The following is a 16,057-nucleotide window of genomic DNA, read 5'->3' on the forward strand; positions in this document are numbered from 1 at the left end:
ATTAGATTGCAGGAGTCCTATCCAACTCACTAAGACAGATGGAAAACTGAAAGTAAGGCGACCGAGACTGCTCACAGTAGGAAGACAGAAGAGGTGGGGAAGTCCAGTGTACCAGCACCCGGATGCTCTTTTCCAAGCCCGGGACTACATGGGCCAGAATAAGCCACAGTAACTTCAGTGAATCAGAAGTATTTACTGCACTGTGGCGCACAGCAAGATCCAACTTGAGGCACTCCAGCCTTTTGACAGGGGCATCCCCCACCTGTCCACTGGCCTCATGAAGAGAGGAAATCAATGAAGTGCCAGCTGGGTGCACACAATGAAGACCATGCCCCTGCTGTTTGGAGCTACTTCACAGTGTTCCAGCACTTTTAGCAAACACCCAGCAAGCAAGCAGGAGGGCTGGCTGTTCGGGATGATATGACTGATACAACTAATACTTCTCCCGTCCCACTTTCACAGAAGCTCTCTAGAGGTAGGCACCAACCAAAACCTGCATGTCTCCAGGATTTATTTTAACGTTGCTAAAATACCGAGCGCAATATGGTTCGGCTCACTAGGATGACAAGATGCAGGCCCTACTTCCTTATACAGAAGAGAGAAGAAAGCACCGACAAGGGAAAAGACGGGCTTGCAAACTCTCTACCAAGGAGCAGCCGGTTTGCAAATCAAACCTAGGTGATTAATTACCCCCATCTGTGAGGTGAGCAGGGCTCCCATCATTAGCTAGCTGGAACACCACCAGGGGCATCAGAGACACCCTGTAGAAAGGCTTAGAAATAGGAGACAAGGTCTAAAGGCAACATCAGAGGAAACCCTCATGCGCCAGCTTGGTGAACCAAATCTCTACGGGATTGAGTTACTGCCACACTGTTCTTTTCCCTTCCAACTGGACAGGTGCAAGCAATTCATGTACCTGCAGCCATTCATTCATCCATTCATTCATTCAACAAACATTTGGCTTAGCACCCAGGAGATGTCATACACTGGGCTGCCCAACGTATGGCAGAAGTCATTGTGTGTTCAACCGGCACACATGGAGAAGACAAGTATCTGAAATGAGGATGCTTTTTAAAAAGCCTCTTCTGGTTTCTCAAAGCACCCCGGATCTCTATTTTAGGCACTCATGTACAGCCTGCGTCTTCCATCAGACTGCAAGCTCCCTGAAGACAGAGGCTGGGTTTAGTTCCTGTCTTTCCTATCCTTACTATCCATTAAATGTCAACTGAGTGCAACCGTGAAACAGAACACAAACACTTCTATTCTTTCAAGACTTTTGGCTTTACTGTTTCTGAAGGCTTTGACACCAAAGAAAAACGATGAAGCTCCAGAAAGGAGGGAAAAGGGGGCTGACTTAGATATATTAGGAACAGGAGTACAATTTTGGAACTTCAGCCCCAGTGCAAACCACCACTCAGCGGGCTGAGGTGCCTCCAAGAGCCACAGCTGGTGTCCTGGTAAAATGCTTTCCCCTCCCTCTTTCTGCTGTTTACTCTCCTCTGAAAAAAAACAAAAAAAAAAACAAAAAAAAAAAAAAACCCATTTGGAGTCCTAAAGAAAGCAAAGAGGAGGAACGGGAGACGGAGTTACAGGGGGGAGATTCGGCTTGAACCCAAACTCGCTAAGAAGGAAGGAAACTTTCAGGCAAAAGGCTGGGGGTGTGGGGGAGGGCTGGCCTGGGGGAGGAGATGTGTAAGGCCCAAGTGGAGGTGGCCCTGCCGCGCCTCCTCTCTGGAGGTGCCTGTACACTTTTCCTTCCTGCACGGCCTCTTTTTTCCCTTTCCTCCTCCTTTATCGTTTTTTTTTTTTTCTTTTGGTTTGGGGTTTTGTTATTTTTTTGTTGTTAATCTGATGAAGTAACAGTCTTCAGAACTAGAGCAGAAAAGGGAAGCGTGTAAGGTGAGGAAGAAGTTAGTGAGAGCCAGAGACAGCTCTCTCTAGGGTGCTTTCCCAATCTGGCACCGAACTTGGATCTTAGGACAGTTTTCCTTCAAGTCACCCCCACAGCCTGGAGTTCCAGAAGCCCGAGGGCCCGAGCTGGACCCAGTGGAAAGGAAGGGATCTCCCTAGGGGAGCACTGTAGGCCTGTCACGTAATAAGGTAATAGGGGAAGAGAAAAATGAGGATCCTTGGCCCAGTCCGAGCCCACGGGACTTGCCTGGGACGTTCTCCGCTTTCCTCCCCTACCCGCAGCCCGGGCAGTCGTTGCGAGGCCGGTGCTCCAGCGCCAGAACCCGCAGAGAAGTTTCGCCGCTGCAAACGTGAGAAAATGCAGCTCAGCAGAACACCCGCCCCCACCCCCCTCCGCGCGGCCCCACCCCCGCAGCCCGACCCCTGGCGGTGGCGACCTTGGCCACCCCGGATGCTCCAGAAAAATGGAGGAGGGGCTGCCCTCAGGGGTTTCCCGGGGGCTGCCGGAGGCGCCCACGGGCCACGGCGACCTTTCCCTTCGCCGTCAGCCACCAGGACAGGCGCACCCAGCCCCCGCCTGCGCGCCCTCGGCGCCCCCGCCCGCGTTCCTGCTCCCCATGCTCCGCAGCCCCGCCGGCCCCCGCGCGCCCCTCTGCGCCTCTCTGCTCCCGGACCCGCCAGGGCGCCCCACTTACCCCGCCGTGCGGCGGCCGGGGCTCGGGCAGGGTGGTTTACATCGGGGTGGGACGCGCCGCTCCGGCCGGCCGGGCCGTCGCTCTCGGGGGATTTCTTTATCTCGCTGCCAAACTCTCGGTGCCTCTCGCTCCTCTCGCTCTTCTCCCCCCACCCCCACCCCTCCTTCTCTCTTGTCTCTCGGCTCTTTTTTCCGGGTTAATTACGTTTCGCATTAAAGCAAAACCCAGCCCCGGATGTGAGTACAATGCTCCGCCGAGCCCGCCGGGGGAGGAGAGGGGTGCCGGGGCGCCGTGGGGTGGGAGGGGGCGCGGTCGGGCGCCGCGGGCTGCGCGGAGGAGGCGGGGGCGGGGCGCCCGGGAGGCTGCCCTGGTGGCCGCGCGCCAGGCGCGGGCCGGGACCACCTCGCCGGGGTCGGCGGCCGCGCAGGTGGGACCCGGGCCGCGGAGACGGCCGCGCGGAGGAGGACTGCCTCCGACGCCGAGCCCCGGGCAGCAGGTGTCCGGAGCCGAAAGGGGGCCCAGGGCTGAGGGCATCCTTGAAGGAGGGAGGCGAGCCGCAGCGCGGGCTCCCTCTTGAACCCCGTTTCTTCTTCCCAGAGCCCCACCCCGCGACTTCAGCCGGGCCTCCCTCGGATCGGGAGCCCTTAGCCTTTCTGGGGCCTCAGGGTGAAAGTTTAGGGTTGGGGTGAGAAGAAGAAGCGATTCTCCTGGATTGTCATGAATGTGCCGGAAGAGCCCAGTGGCACCGGACGTTTTTAATGAGGGGTATGGGGACTTTATCAGAGTGTGACGACGCAAAGTCGCCTTTCCTGCCCTCAGAGCGGGAGGGTGCTCTGGGGGAAAAAAAAAAAAAAAAAAGAAGGAAAATAGACAAGCATGCGTTAAGTAAATCATGCCAAGGGGAACCTAAGAAAATTACTGTGTGCCGGTGCAGCCCCTGAATTATCTCACTTGCTCCACACGGCAACCCTATGGATCTCAATCCCGTTCACGATGAGGAAACCGAGACTCAGAGACGTTAAGTAATCTGCCCTGGGTCCCACAGTCTATCAGTGGCAGGTCTGTCAGGTTCTGACGCCGGCCTCCCACAAGGGGAGATCATTTACATATACAGAAAGTGAGGCGCAAGACATCGGAAACATGGACACGTAGTGGATTCACCCTTGGGATGGAGGACGGGGAGATGCTGCTTCTGGGGATTCTGATGCGGGCGTGTTGAGGCTTTGAGGGAGAAGCGGACAAAGGAAGAGCCTCAAGAGGCTCGGGCACATGGACTGGCTGTGCGGGAGGGATGGAAAGGCTGGTCCACATCCCACTGATACGGGGGAAAGGCATGCTGAAAAGTCTCCAGGAGCTGAGGCAACAAAGCCTGGGAGCAGGGGACCTGGAGCCGGAGGGAGGTAGCAGCACACACCCCGAAAGCACCAGTGATGAAACCACACAAGTTTCCTCTTCCATTTTGATTGCCAAAGCAAAAATGAGCTGCCTGCTCTCTCAGGTGTGAAAAAAGGAAAAGAGAAAGAAGGAAGGAAGGAAGGAAGGAAGGAAGGAAGGAAGGAAGGAAGGAAGGAAGGAAGGAAGGAAGAAAGAAAGAGAAAAGAAAGAAAAGACTTTTTGCATTAGAGCATTTTGCTTCGAATGAGGAAGGGGGGACACAAGGAAAAAAACATTTCCTTTGAAATAAATATATCAACGTCCATTTTTTTCTGCTCGTGAAGATTTTTGCTACTCATAGGTTTCAGGCAGCATAGCGTCTTAAAGAGCATGTTCTCTGGAACCAGATGGACTGGGTTTGAATCCCAGCTCTGCCACTTATTAGCTTTGATCCCTGGGCAAATGACATTTCTGTGCCTCAGTTCCTATCTGGGTCGTTATGAAAAGTAAATTGAGTTAACTTTTGTACTGTTTAGATTACTGTGGTACATGAAGTAGGTGTTATGTAAATGTTTTTTTATTTAAAAATTAGATTATGGTTTTCATTGTGAAAAGTAACAAAATTCCACCCAGTGCCAAGCAAATCTGACTGGAACTGACGGTTTCCAGTATGAGCAATGAGGTAAAAGTCTCAGATTCCATGGTATGGTTCATATTAAAACCCATAAAACTCTACTCCCCATGGGGCCTGCCTGAGTCACTCAATCACAGAGCCGCAAATATTTTCTGTGCACTACTGTATTGGATGCCTGGTAAGCAAAGGGAGCCAAAGGCCTTGGGTCTCATTAGAAGGATACAAGTGTCACTTGAAGGCTGAGGCAGCCTCATATCCCTCATGGAAGTGCCATGAAAATGGCACAGAGAATAAGTACAGTCAGTCTTTAGAGGAACAAGACATCTGGGGGGAGGGGTAAAAAGGGGACTTGTATCAAAAAGGAGATGGACTTTGAAATGAGCCTGAGAAGACAGGTACAATTTACTGGACAGGTGCAAGAATACACTGGTCATCAATGTACTTTGGGTGATGCTCGTATTTCACTGGGAGCCAGCCCCATTTACCACCACATTTGCCCCTGGCCAAAACCTGGTCCCAGTTAGACTACAATTTCTGCCCCAATTCCACTCCCTTATTCCTAGATTTCTGGGTGCTTTCTCAATGGACACCCCCCACCTCCTCCTGTAGTGGGCACCACACAGCAGGTGTCAGTTGAATCTGTGCCCTGCTGTGGCCCCTTTGCCATCTCTTGACCTGGACATTTAAAGAATACTTCCATTACCTGATTTTATTCGTGTTTTTTCAGTGCAATAAATAGTCCTGATGTCTGAAAATGTAACCGCCTGTGGGGAAAGGAATATCAAAAAAGGACCTTTCGCATCAGCTATTTCAGTCCCCTCATTGTGTCAGCAAGATGAGTTTCAACAACTTGCTCAAGGTTTTGCAGCTAATTAGAGGCAGAGTTGGTTCTAGAACCCAGGGTTGACTACCCCCAGAATCTTCTATTATTGGTATAGGAACCTTTCCATGAAGATGGAGACTTCTGGCCCAGAACCCAAGAATCTATAAACAGTACACTTGTACTCTAGACATTTATTTATGCATTTTCTATTTCTTTTCAATATTAATAGCGGGGTAACTAGATGGCCTAATAACCTTCAGTGGTGAGCTAGCACACCCTCTGGGCAAATGCATTGTTTTCTGTCCTTAAAGATACACATTACATAAGGTACCAGGCTGCAGCCAGGGCCCATTAGTTCCATTGGGGAAAGTGTGAGACTCAAAAAGCCAAGGTCATTGGTTGATCCTGGTTCAGGCCAGTTAATTTTGCACAGAGATAAATTTCTCCAAGGCCATTACAACTCTAATGCTAGCTGGACATTTCATAAATAGTTACTATTAGTTTCCATAGCGAAGTACCATCCATTTCCAAAAAGATTATTCAAACTAACTGTTGTCCTCTTCAGTCCTATTCATTCAACAAACAATTATCTGAACCTATTACCGTTTTTCCTCCCACCATGTATCTTGCATTTACTTATTATTCAGGTACTTGCTAAATGCTAATTGTTTTACCTGGATTATCTCACTTAAGTCTTAACTGGGAGCAAGGTCCTATTGTGTTCTCAGAGATAAGATGACTAAGGCATAGAGACCCAGACTAGATACAAACCTGTGCGGCCTGAAGCCAGAGCCTGCCCTCTTAACCACTGAGCTTGTGAAGGGTACAGAAAGACATAACACAAGACTCTTCCCAACCACATTGTTGATAACTGTCAACATTTAGAACCTCCATTCCATTTCACCTAGCAATTTCATGTCCAAAGATATGTGCTATTGAAAGTCATCTGGAGACATATACAGTATATAGGGAGTATATGTGTATGTGTCCATATGCCGTGTATACATATGAAATATATACATACATACTCACTGCAGTATTGTTCATAATGTTGATAATTGGAAATCACCCTCATGCTCATCAACACGATTGAACAGGTAAATACTGGTACATCCATACAATCCCATGCTATGCAGCTGTTAAAAAAGAATGAGGTGTACCTCTTTATAAAACATATGAAAAATGCTAAATATTTTAAGTGGAAAAAAGGTACAGAGCTGTCTGTATGGTATAGTCCTATTTCTGTAAATAAAAATTACACATGTTTATTATATGAAGAATGTGTAGAAGACTACATTCCAAACTGTTAACCACAGTTCTCTTAGGGTGGGGGAGGAGGGATTATAATAGTGTATCTCACTTTCTAAGAGATGTAGTTCTGTAATGTTTAATTTTTTGCAATAAGCATGCATACATTTGATTGTCAAAAAAAAAAAACAACCAAATAATGATTTAAGACTTTAATAAAAAAAAAATTTTAAAGCTCTATGAGAAAGTATATTGTAGCCCTCAAGGAACCCATCCTTAAAGTTGGGAGGAGGGGCGCTTGGGTGGCTCAGGTCATGATCTCGAAGTTCATGAGTTCGAGCTCCACATTGGGCTCTGTGCTGACATCTCAGAGCCTGGAGCCTGCTTCGGATTCTGTGTCTCCCTCTCCCTCTGCCCCTCCCCTGCTCACGGTCTGTCTCTCTCTCTCAATAATAAATAAATGTTAAAAAAAAAAAAAAAGTTGGGAGGAAATATACAGAAATATACAGAAATAAGGAGGGAATATACAAGGAGACAGTACAACATATACAGAAATAACTATTATAAAAGCCAGAAACTTGTATACACAGATTGACAAGGGGAGATAAAATTCTGTGGGAAAAATCACAACCAGCTGGGGTTGAGAGGTGCGGGAGAAAATGCATAAAGGAGATGGCAGTATGGAAGGATGTTGAAGGGAAAGGGAGACAGAGAAGGTGCAGAGGGGCTGAGAACAGGTGGGCCCCAGGTAAAGACTGCATCAAGGGCAAGGCACAGAAGCAAGAATGCATGGGATCAATTTGGAGAAGTATGGGTAGTCCAGTTCAGCTGGAGCACAGTAGGGAGATGAAGCATTTTCATGGGAAACAAAATGGGAAAGAAAAGTAGATGGAGGGTCTTCATTGCTAAACTAATGAGTTGTATTTATTATTTTAGGCTTCAAGAGTCCCTGAAGGCTTTTGAGCCAGGAAATGACACAATTAGCAGTGAATAAGCAGCAATTTCATAGTGACTGGGTAGTCACTGGACTCTAGCGCCAGGATTTGCCTCCTGACTGTCACTAATTAGCTGCAAAGGCATGACCAGTTATTTTACTTCTCTGTGTTTCCATAAAATGGGGACGTTGGTCATCATAGATAACCTATCTCATACCATTGTTGTTGAGTGAGTTAATGTTTCTAAGGTACATAGCAAGCGCTGAGTCTGTCTGTTACACTTAAAAAATCAGTATGGTACCTTTGGATTAAGATCTTTGCATTTCATTTTGAAACTTTTATTACAAAGAGCTGACATTATATGGTAAATTATTAACTATTCCTTCTTTTCCCTTTCACAGGATTAGAGATTATTAATCTCATTTTACAGATGGAAGAGTTTAGGTTTTAAGGAGAAAGATGAACCCTGCCCAGCACCCAGGGTTATCTCTTAGCTCAAACTCTCAGAACCTGGAGAACAGGAGAAATGGGCAATGGAAGAAGCTTTGGCAATTTCTGTTTATAGGATAAGGGCGGTAATAAAGTAAATTCAAAAAAGATAAAACTTTGGTGGAACACTTAAAAGTTTGTATATAAAATTAAACTTGTAAAATATAAATATTTAAATACTGAATTATGTGTCCCCCTCCACCACCACCAAAAAATCATATGTTGAAGACCTGACAATGTGATTGTGTTTGGAGACAGTGCTTCTAGCAGGTAATTAAGGTTAAATGAGGTCATAAGGGTGAGGCCCGAATCCTATAGACTGGTCACCTTATAAGAAGAAGAGATCTCTCTGTGTGCACCAAAGAAAGGCCATGTGAACACACAGCATGGAAACGACCATTTGCAAGCCAGGAGGAGAGTTCTCTCCAGAACACAAACATGCTGGCCAACTGATCTCAGACTTCAGCCTCCAGAACTGGGAGAAAATACATTTCTGTTGTTTAAGCCATCCAGTCTGTAGTATTTTTGTTTCACATATGTATACATACATATATACATGCAATGCATACATACACAGGCCAAAAGGGCTATTTCCTAGTAACAAAGTTGGGAAAATATTGCTATACAGCTAAATCTGACACTAATAAACCTCAAAACTGATTGCACATCCTCTCCCCAGAAATAACAGTCTGCTGGCCAAATGCACCATTCCTATTGATTCATGCTGATGGCATTGTTTTTCTGTCAGTTTGAATAAGTGCAGTGCCCTGCTGGGATTCCTGCATCCCTAGAGATGCCCTGTGATTATATGGGAGGAATTGGACCCATAGAATCAGAAAGAGAGAATGAATAGATACGTTAGCTTTGTATCCATGACCATATTTAACACAGTTAACTTTATATTTGCTTAGACCAGTTACATAATTCATTTCCTCGATAATGAGCCTACGGAGGGGCTGCTATTAGCAAACACTTATGGGTGAATATAGTCAAAGTCATTAACTGGAATAAACTTTATCCAGTTTATTCCAAGAGATGCCTATGGTACTCAGTGAAGTGGGCAGACTTTTATATCAGTGGTTCTTAACACAAGCTGGTTATTACAAAACAACAAGAAAGCACAAAGGATATTTGAACGTGAATTTATGTCCTTCCATTATTTTGTTAATAGGAAATATATACACACAGTACAAAGTTCAGAAGGTACAAAAGAGTAAGTATGAACAAATATTTCTTCTGCTCATGTGCCCCAAACACTACTCTCCTCTCCAGAGATAACCAGTGTGTGTGTGTGTTTAATAAAAAAAAATTCAGTTTTGCAGGGATATACTAAAAGTGTTAAAAGTAATTATCTGAGTTAGGTTTACAGGTGATTTTTAAAAATTTTTGTATTGGTGAATTTTCCAAGTATTCTTTAATAAGCCCATAGTATTTTGTTATTAGAAAAAAATATTAGGTTTAAAAGTAGATAAATATATTTTAATTTAAAAGTACCTTAGAGGGGCACCTGGGTGGCTCAGTTGGTTGATTTTGGCTCAGGTCATGATCTCATGGTTTGTGAGTTCAAGCCCCGCATCAGGATCTGCGCTGACAGCACAGATCTACCTGCTCACTCTCTCTCTCAAAATAAATAAATAAACATTTAAAAAAAATAAATAAAATTACCTCAGAGATCTCATAGCTGCTTTGTGACTTAAAAACCATACAACTGAGATGCCTGGGTGGCTTTGTTGGTCAAGCACCTGACTCTTGATTTCAGCTCAGATCATGATCTCACTGTTGGTGAGATGGAGCCCTAAGTTAGGCTCCACACTGATAGCACAGAGCCTGCTTGGGAGTCTCTCTCTCCCTCTCTCTCTCTGCGTCTCCCCTGCTCACACTCTCTCTTTCTCTCTCTCTCTCTCTCTCTCAAAATAAATAAATAAGCTTTTAATTTTTTTTTTCAACGTTTATTTATTTTTGGGACAGAGAGAGAGACAGAGCATGAACGGGGGAAGGGCAGAGAGAGGGAGACACAGAATCGGAAACAGGCTCCAGGCTCTGAGCCATCAGCCCAGAGCCTGACGCGGGGCTCGAACTCACGGACCGCGAGATCGTGACCTGGCTGAAGTCGGACGCTTAACCGACTGCGCCACCCAGGCGCCCCAATAAATAAACTTTTAAAAAATAAAAAGTAAATCAAAAGAAAAAAACCATAGAACTAACTTTATCCTCAAATTAAAAATACTTGTCAGTCTGTGGATACATTTTTCAAAAGCATTGTAGCCAATTTTATTCCATTCACATTAAAATTCCTGCCTCTGGAAAAGATATACAGAAACTGATTAACAACCTGAACCCTGAGATCTAGTGAAACTCCTTATGATTCACTGGAAACAGGTAATTTGCTCAAGGGTCTTCTTCCAAATTTCATCATAGTATCTATGATGACTTCACATGTCTATCAAACTATATTAAAACTAAGTATAACACTAGGCTGGAGAATTAAGCCTGGTCCAGCCTAACTTCTTTATTTAGTAATTAAATAATAACAAGCCAAATTTATCCTTACACCTAATACTTAATGATGCTGTGAATGTTCTAATTGGATAAATAGTCAAATGCACCTTCCAGCATCTGATGACAAAAGATGTCACAGTCTTGCTGAAAAGACATATAGGGGATTTGGCACTGATCTGGAGGTCACCCTTCTGGCAACTTGAGTCTCCAGAGTGGAATTCCAAACACAGAAAGCAAGAGGGAAGGGGCCTCTTTGTAGCCAAAGTCCCTGTATTAAGGAGAGCCTTTCTTAGCCTTGCTTACTAAAGGTTCAGTTATGTGGTTTTCTAGTCCTCAGAAGATTAGAAACAGCAGGAGAAAGGAGACAATATTAGAGACGGAGGAGGAGCAGGATGGAGAAGGAAATTATTTTATTCTGTTCATTCCTATGTCTGTAAATGGATTAGCTGACAACAAAGGAGGGGAAAGAAAAGTCAAGAATTCCCAGAAGTTGGGGTGCCTGGGTGGCTCAGTCAGTTAAGTGTCTGACTTCAGCTCAGGTCATGATCTCATAGTTCATGGGTTTGAGCCCATTCTGTGTCTCCGTCTCTCTCTGCCCCTCCCCACTCATGCTCTGTCTCTCCGTCTCTCTCAAAAATGAATAGACATTAAAAAAAAAAAAAAAGAATTCCCAGAAGTTATATGTGCTCAAGACAATCTTTGTCATTCCTGGTGATGACCTTGGGGTAGGAAAAGGTAGTTAAACTGTGATCAGCGCCTTTATTTTAGGTGGAAAGTTCCATGTAGTTTTGCTGGTAGGAGTGGTGGCCTGTGGGGAGCAGACCACCTCTGAGGGAGGTGGTTAAGAGCAGGCAGGATTCACTCATACCCTCTTACTTTTTTAAATGTTGTATCATGTGTATTATGTATCTTTTGTTTAATAATACAAAATTTTTAAAAATATTTAATGCCCATACAAAAAACTTAACAAGTAAAAAGTTGGTGAAAATAAAATTGCAAAAATTAAAAATACTGAACACTTTAAGCCATAAAACTCCTAGAAGAAAACATAATAGGTAAGCTCTTTGGCACTACTCTTGGCAATGATGTTTTTAGATTTGACATCAAAAGCAAAACCAAACAAAACCAAACAAACAAACAAACAAACAAGTGGGACTACATCAAACTAAAAAGCTTCTTCACAGCAAAAGAAACAATCAAGAAAATGAAAAGGCAACCTCCTGAATGTGCGAACATATTTGCTAATCATGTATATTTTAAATGTTTATTTATTTTGAGAGAGAGTGTGTGGGCATGAATGAGCATGAGCAGGGGAGGGGCAGAGAGACAGAGAGAGAGACAGAGAGACAGAGAGAGAGAGAGGGTAAGAATCCCAAGCAGGCTCCACACTGTCAGGGCAGAGCCCAGTCAGGGTTCAATACCATGAACCTGACCCAAAATCAAGAGTCAGACTCTTAACCAATTAAGCCACCTAGGTGCCACAACTAATCACGTATTTGATAAGGAGTTAATATCCAAAATATAAAAAGAACTCACACAACTCCATAGCAAAACCAAAAGCCTGATTAAAAATTAAACATTTTTATAAAAATAACATACAAATAACCAAGAGGTATATGAAAAGATGCTCAACATCATTCATCAGCAGGGAAATGCAAAACAAAACCACAATGAGATATCACCTCACATCTATCAGAATGGCTATTGTCAAAAAGACAAAAGATAACAATTGTTGGCAAGGATGTGGAGAAAAGGGAAACTTGGTGCACTCTTAGTGGAAATGTAAATTAGGGCAGCCACTATGGAAAACAGTGTGGAGGTTCCTCAAAAAATTAAAAATAGAAATACCATATGATCCAGTATTCCATTTCTGAGTATATATTCAAAGGAAGCAAAATCACTACCTCAGAGGGTTATCTGCATGAGCTAGCCCATGTTCATTGTAACATTGTTCACAATAGCCAAGAAATGGAAATAACCTGAATGTCCAATGATGGATAAATAGATGAAGAAAATGTGATATATATACATACGCATATATATTGTAATACATACACACACACACACACACACACACACACGCATATGGTGGTTGCCAGAGACAGAGTATTTGGGGTAGGAGGAAACAGGTGAAGATGGTCAAAAGGTACAAACTTCCAGTTATAAATAAGTTCTTTATATATATATATATATATATATATATATATATATATATAGCTATATATATATATAGCATGGTGCCTAGAGCTAAACTAACAACACTGTATTGTATATTTGAAACTTGCCAGAAGAGTAGATCTTAAAATTTCTCATCACAGAAAAATTTGTAGCTGCATGAGGTGATGGATGTTGACTAAATTTATTGTGGTTACCATAATATATATATATATATATATATATATATATATATATTATATTGTATACTTTAATACCATGTTATATGTCAATTATATCTCAATAAAAATGGAAACAATTTCAAAAGATACAAAAACAAAAAACAGTACCACAATGAGATAGCACTACACACCTACCAGAATGGCTAAAATAAAAAACAGTGGCAATGTCTGGTGAGGTGGTGGCTGGTGAGGACAAAGAGAAATGATCATGATACATTGCTGGTAGGAAAGTAAAATGGTATAGATCCTCTGGAAAACAGTTTGGCGGTTTCTTAAAACAGTAAACATGCAACTATCATATATCCAATAATCGTACTGCTGGGCATTCGCCTTAGAGAAATGAAGACATGTTTACACAAAAACCTGTATATGAATGATTATAGCCACTTTATTGATAATAGCCAAAACTTGGAAACAACCTGAATGTCCCTCAACTGGTGAAGAGTTAAACTGTGTTAGATCCATATGATGGAATACTATTCAACAATAAAAGGGAACAAGCTACTGACATACACAACAAAAAGGATGAATATTCAGAAAAGTATGCTGAGTGAAGAAAAGCCAGTCCCTCAAAGGCTACATACTGTATATTGATTCCGTTTATATGACATTTTTAAAATGACATTATAGAAATGGGAAACGAATACGTGATTGCGAGGTCAAGAAAGGCGTGGAGTAGGAGGGAAGTGGGTGGGGCTATAAAAGGGCAACAAGGGGCCGCTTGTGCTGATAGAAATGTTCTTTCTTGGCTGTATCAGTGTCAGTATTCTTGTTGTATTGTACCATGGTTTACAAGGTGCCACCACTGGGGGAAACTGGATGAAGGGTGCATAGGATCTCTCTGAACTATTTCTTACAACTGCATGTGAATCTACAGTTAACTCAAAATAAGACGTTTAATTAAAGAGAAAAAGTATAAGCTTAAAAAATGAGAGTTTTATGCTTAAATAGATACTAGCTATTTTTAAAAACCACTTGTGACGCAACATATCCCTCTTGACCCTAGATTAACAGAGGCACCACTACTCACGAAGCCCACACACTGGTTAAGCACACTTTCACATACTGGGGCTGGCAGTACTCCATTTGTGGTGAACTAACATTTAGTTTTTAGTTCGGATATGAAAAGCAGTGCTCCATTGCCCTCCTACCTCAACTGCTACCATTCCTAGCCCATAGTTTCCCACATGTGCGTTTCCTCTGTCATCGGGGCACATGGCTGCTCCCATTCATTTTTCTGTCTTCCTTTTAAAAAGCAAGGTTTTGGTACTTGGAGAAACTCCAGGACCTCAGCTGGTGTTCGAGAAAGTCACTCTCCTATAACAGGGCGCACAGAAGGGTTGGTTAGATCATTTCAATCAGTTACCATAAAATGCTGCTGTGGTTCCTCTATATTCAGAAGGTGAGAAGCAAGCAGTGCAGAAGTCTGTTGAAGGCAGCTCGTAATTACATGTTACTGAGTGCGCCATGAGTCAAATCATGGCCACTGAAATGTAACTGCGTATTCTTGAAATAGTTCAGCCGTGAGGTCGAGGGGCTGGTTTATTTCTGGTTTCTCCAATTTAAGCCCGTGTGCATGACCCTATGACTACCACTCAGTTCAGAGTAGATGAGCAGCACAGTGAGGTACACAGAACTTTGGACAACGGCGCCCCTGAAACAGCAGGTAGGATGGTGCCTGTGATTTTTGTTGTTCAAAGTTGTAAAGGATCTGGAAATGTAACTACTATATTTTGAGCGGAAGTGTTAGTAAGAAAATGATATAAAGCAGACGTCTTCAAACTTTTCTTCCCTTACACCCCCTAAAAATGCTGAAAACTACATATCCCTTCACACATTTTAAGTTGATATCTATAGCTTTTCGTGGTTTGAGTGCTGGCAGGGGATGTAGTCTGTAGATTGTTTTCATCGAATGTTTTAAAATAAAACTGTTATATCACTCTTTTCAATGCACCCAATAGAATCTAAGCACCATAGTAATTTGACACCATCACTCTTTTTTCAAAATGAACACGAAGTTCCTTAACAGAAATGTTAAGTCATTCCCTTTCCTCCACGAACTGTATCTTCAGTCCACTTCCATTAAAGATTTGCATCCAAATATTTTTATGACATCTTTTATTACTTGAACATCTATCCTTTGGACATCTTTTACTGATTACCCTATCATCTTTTTTGAAACAAATATGCATGTGTAAATTGATTTTACAATTTCAAAAAATATCCTGTGACCATAAGGTATTAAAACATTTCCTGAGACGAAGCCATTGTTACCATCATCAGTAACATGATAAATATGTATTTTATTGATCATTAAACATAAAACAGTAAAATATTGAAAATTATTCTCCTCGTAAGAATTATCTCTCCTAATGGATGAGGATGGGTTTTTACCTATATGGATTCGAATATATTTACATACATATGTAATTAGTTCAAATATCCATCAATTAATATTACTTATTGCAAGAATGAACAGGCCTAGCACCAATATTTTCCCACATCGCATTTTTATGAATGTAAACATTGAGAAACCTTGTTCACTTGAATAAGTAGATGGGGCCACAAGGAGCTTTGTCATGACAATGTCCAGGGCTGACAAGAAGAAAGGAAAATAGGGACATATTTCTAGGCTTATGGCTTCAGAGGCACACCTGGAATGACTGGCTTGCTCATGAATACAGACCCTATATGAAGATCCGTGGCCAGTCCACCTTTGCCAGGGAACTTGAGATTTGTTTTTCAGCAGGGCCAAATCTGGCAGTGTCATTCAATTCTTTGGATTCCTTCACCTTATAGGTCAGATATCACTTAGAAACTTTCCTTCAATAATTATTCTATGGGGGGAGGTTGTGCCTGTATAAGGGCAAGGGGTATGTGGGAACTCTCCGTACTTTCTGCTTAATTTTGCTGTGAACCCAAAACCCTCTCTGAAAAATAAAGACAGTTTTAAAAAAAATTATTCTGATGATCTATCAGCGGTCAACTCAATTAGGTTTTTCTCCAAGTTTTACGGAAAACGATAACTTGGAAACCACCTAATTTGTGAAATG

General features: G+C 43.0%; 1 protein-coding gene across 5 annotated transcripts in view; it reads right to left on the reverse strand.

Annotated features, from left to right (window-relative positions):
* Positions 1–16,057, reverse strand: part of PLEKHA2 (pleckstrin homology domain containing A2) — a 72,577-nt gene that overhangs the window by 55,019 nt on the left and 1,501 nt on the right. For 2 of the 5 annotated variants that reach the window (XM_027070941.2, XM_027070921.2), the window contains exons 1-2: positions 2,607–2,749; positions 2,159–2,253 (exon numbers count right to left, since the gene is read on the reverse strand). The exons of 1 other annotated variant lie outside the window; for it this stretch is intronic. The gene's annotated coding sequence lies outside the window, so the exon portion shown is untranslated. Of the gene's footprint in view, positions 1–2,158; positions 2,254–2,606; positions 2,750–16,057 lie in introns of those variants that run through there. 2 more of the 5 variants (XM_053216570.1, XM_027070925.2) reach the window with 1 other exon arrangement.

Source organism: Acinonyx jubatus, chromosome B1 (assembly GCF_027475565.1).
Source record: "Acinonyx jubatus isolate Ajub_Pintada_27869175 chromosome B1, VMU_Ajub_asm_v1.0, whole genome shotgun sequence".
Classification (NCBI taxonomy): Eukaryota; Metazoa; Chordata; class Mammalia; order Carnivora; family Felidae; genus Acinonyx; species Acinonyx jubatus.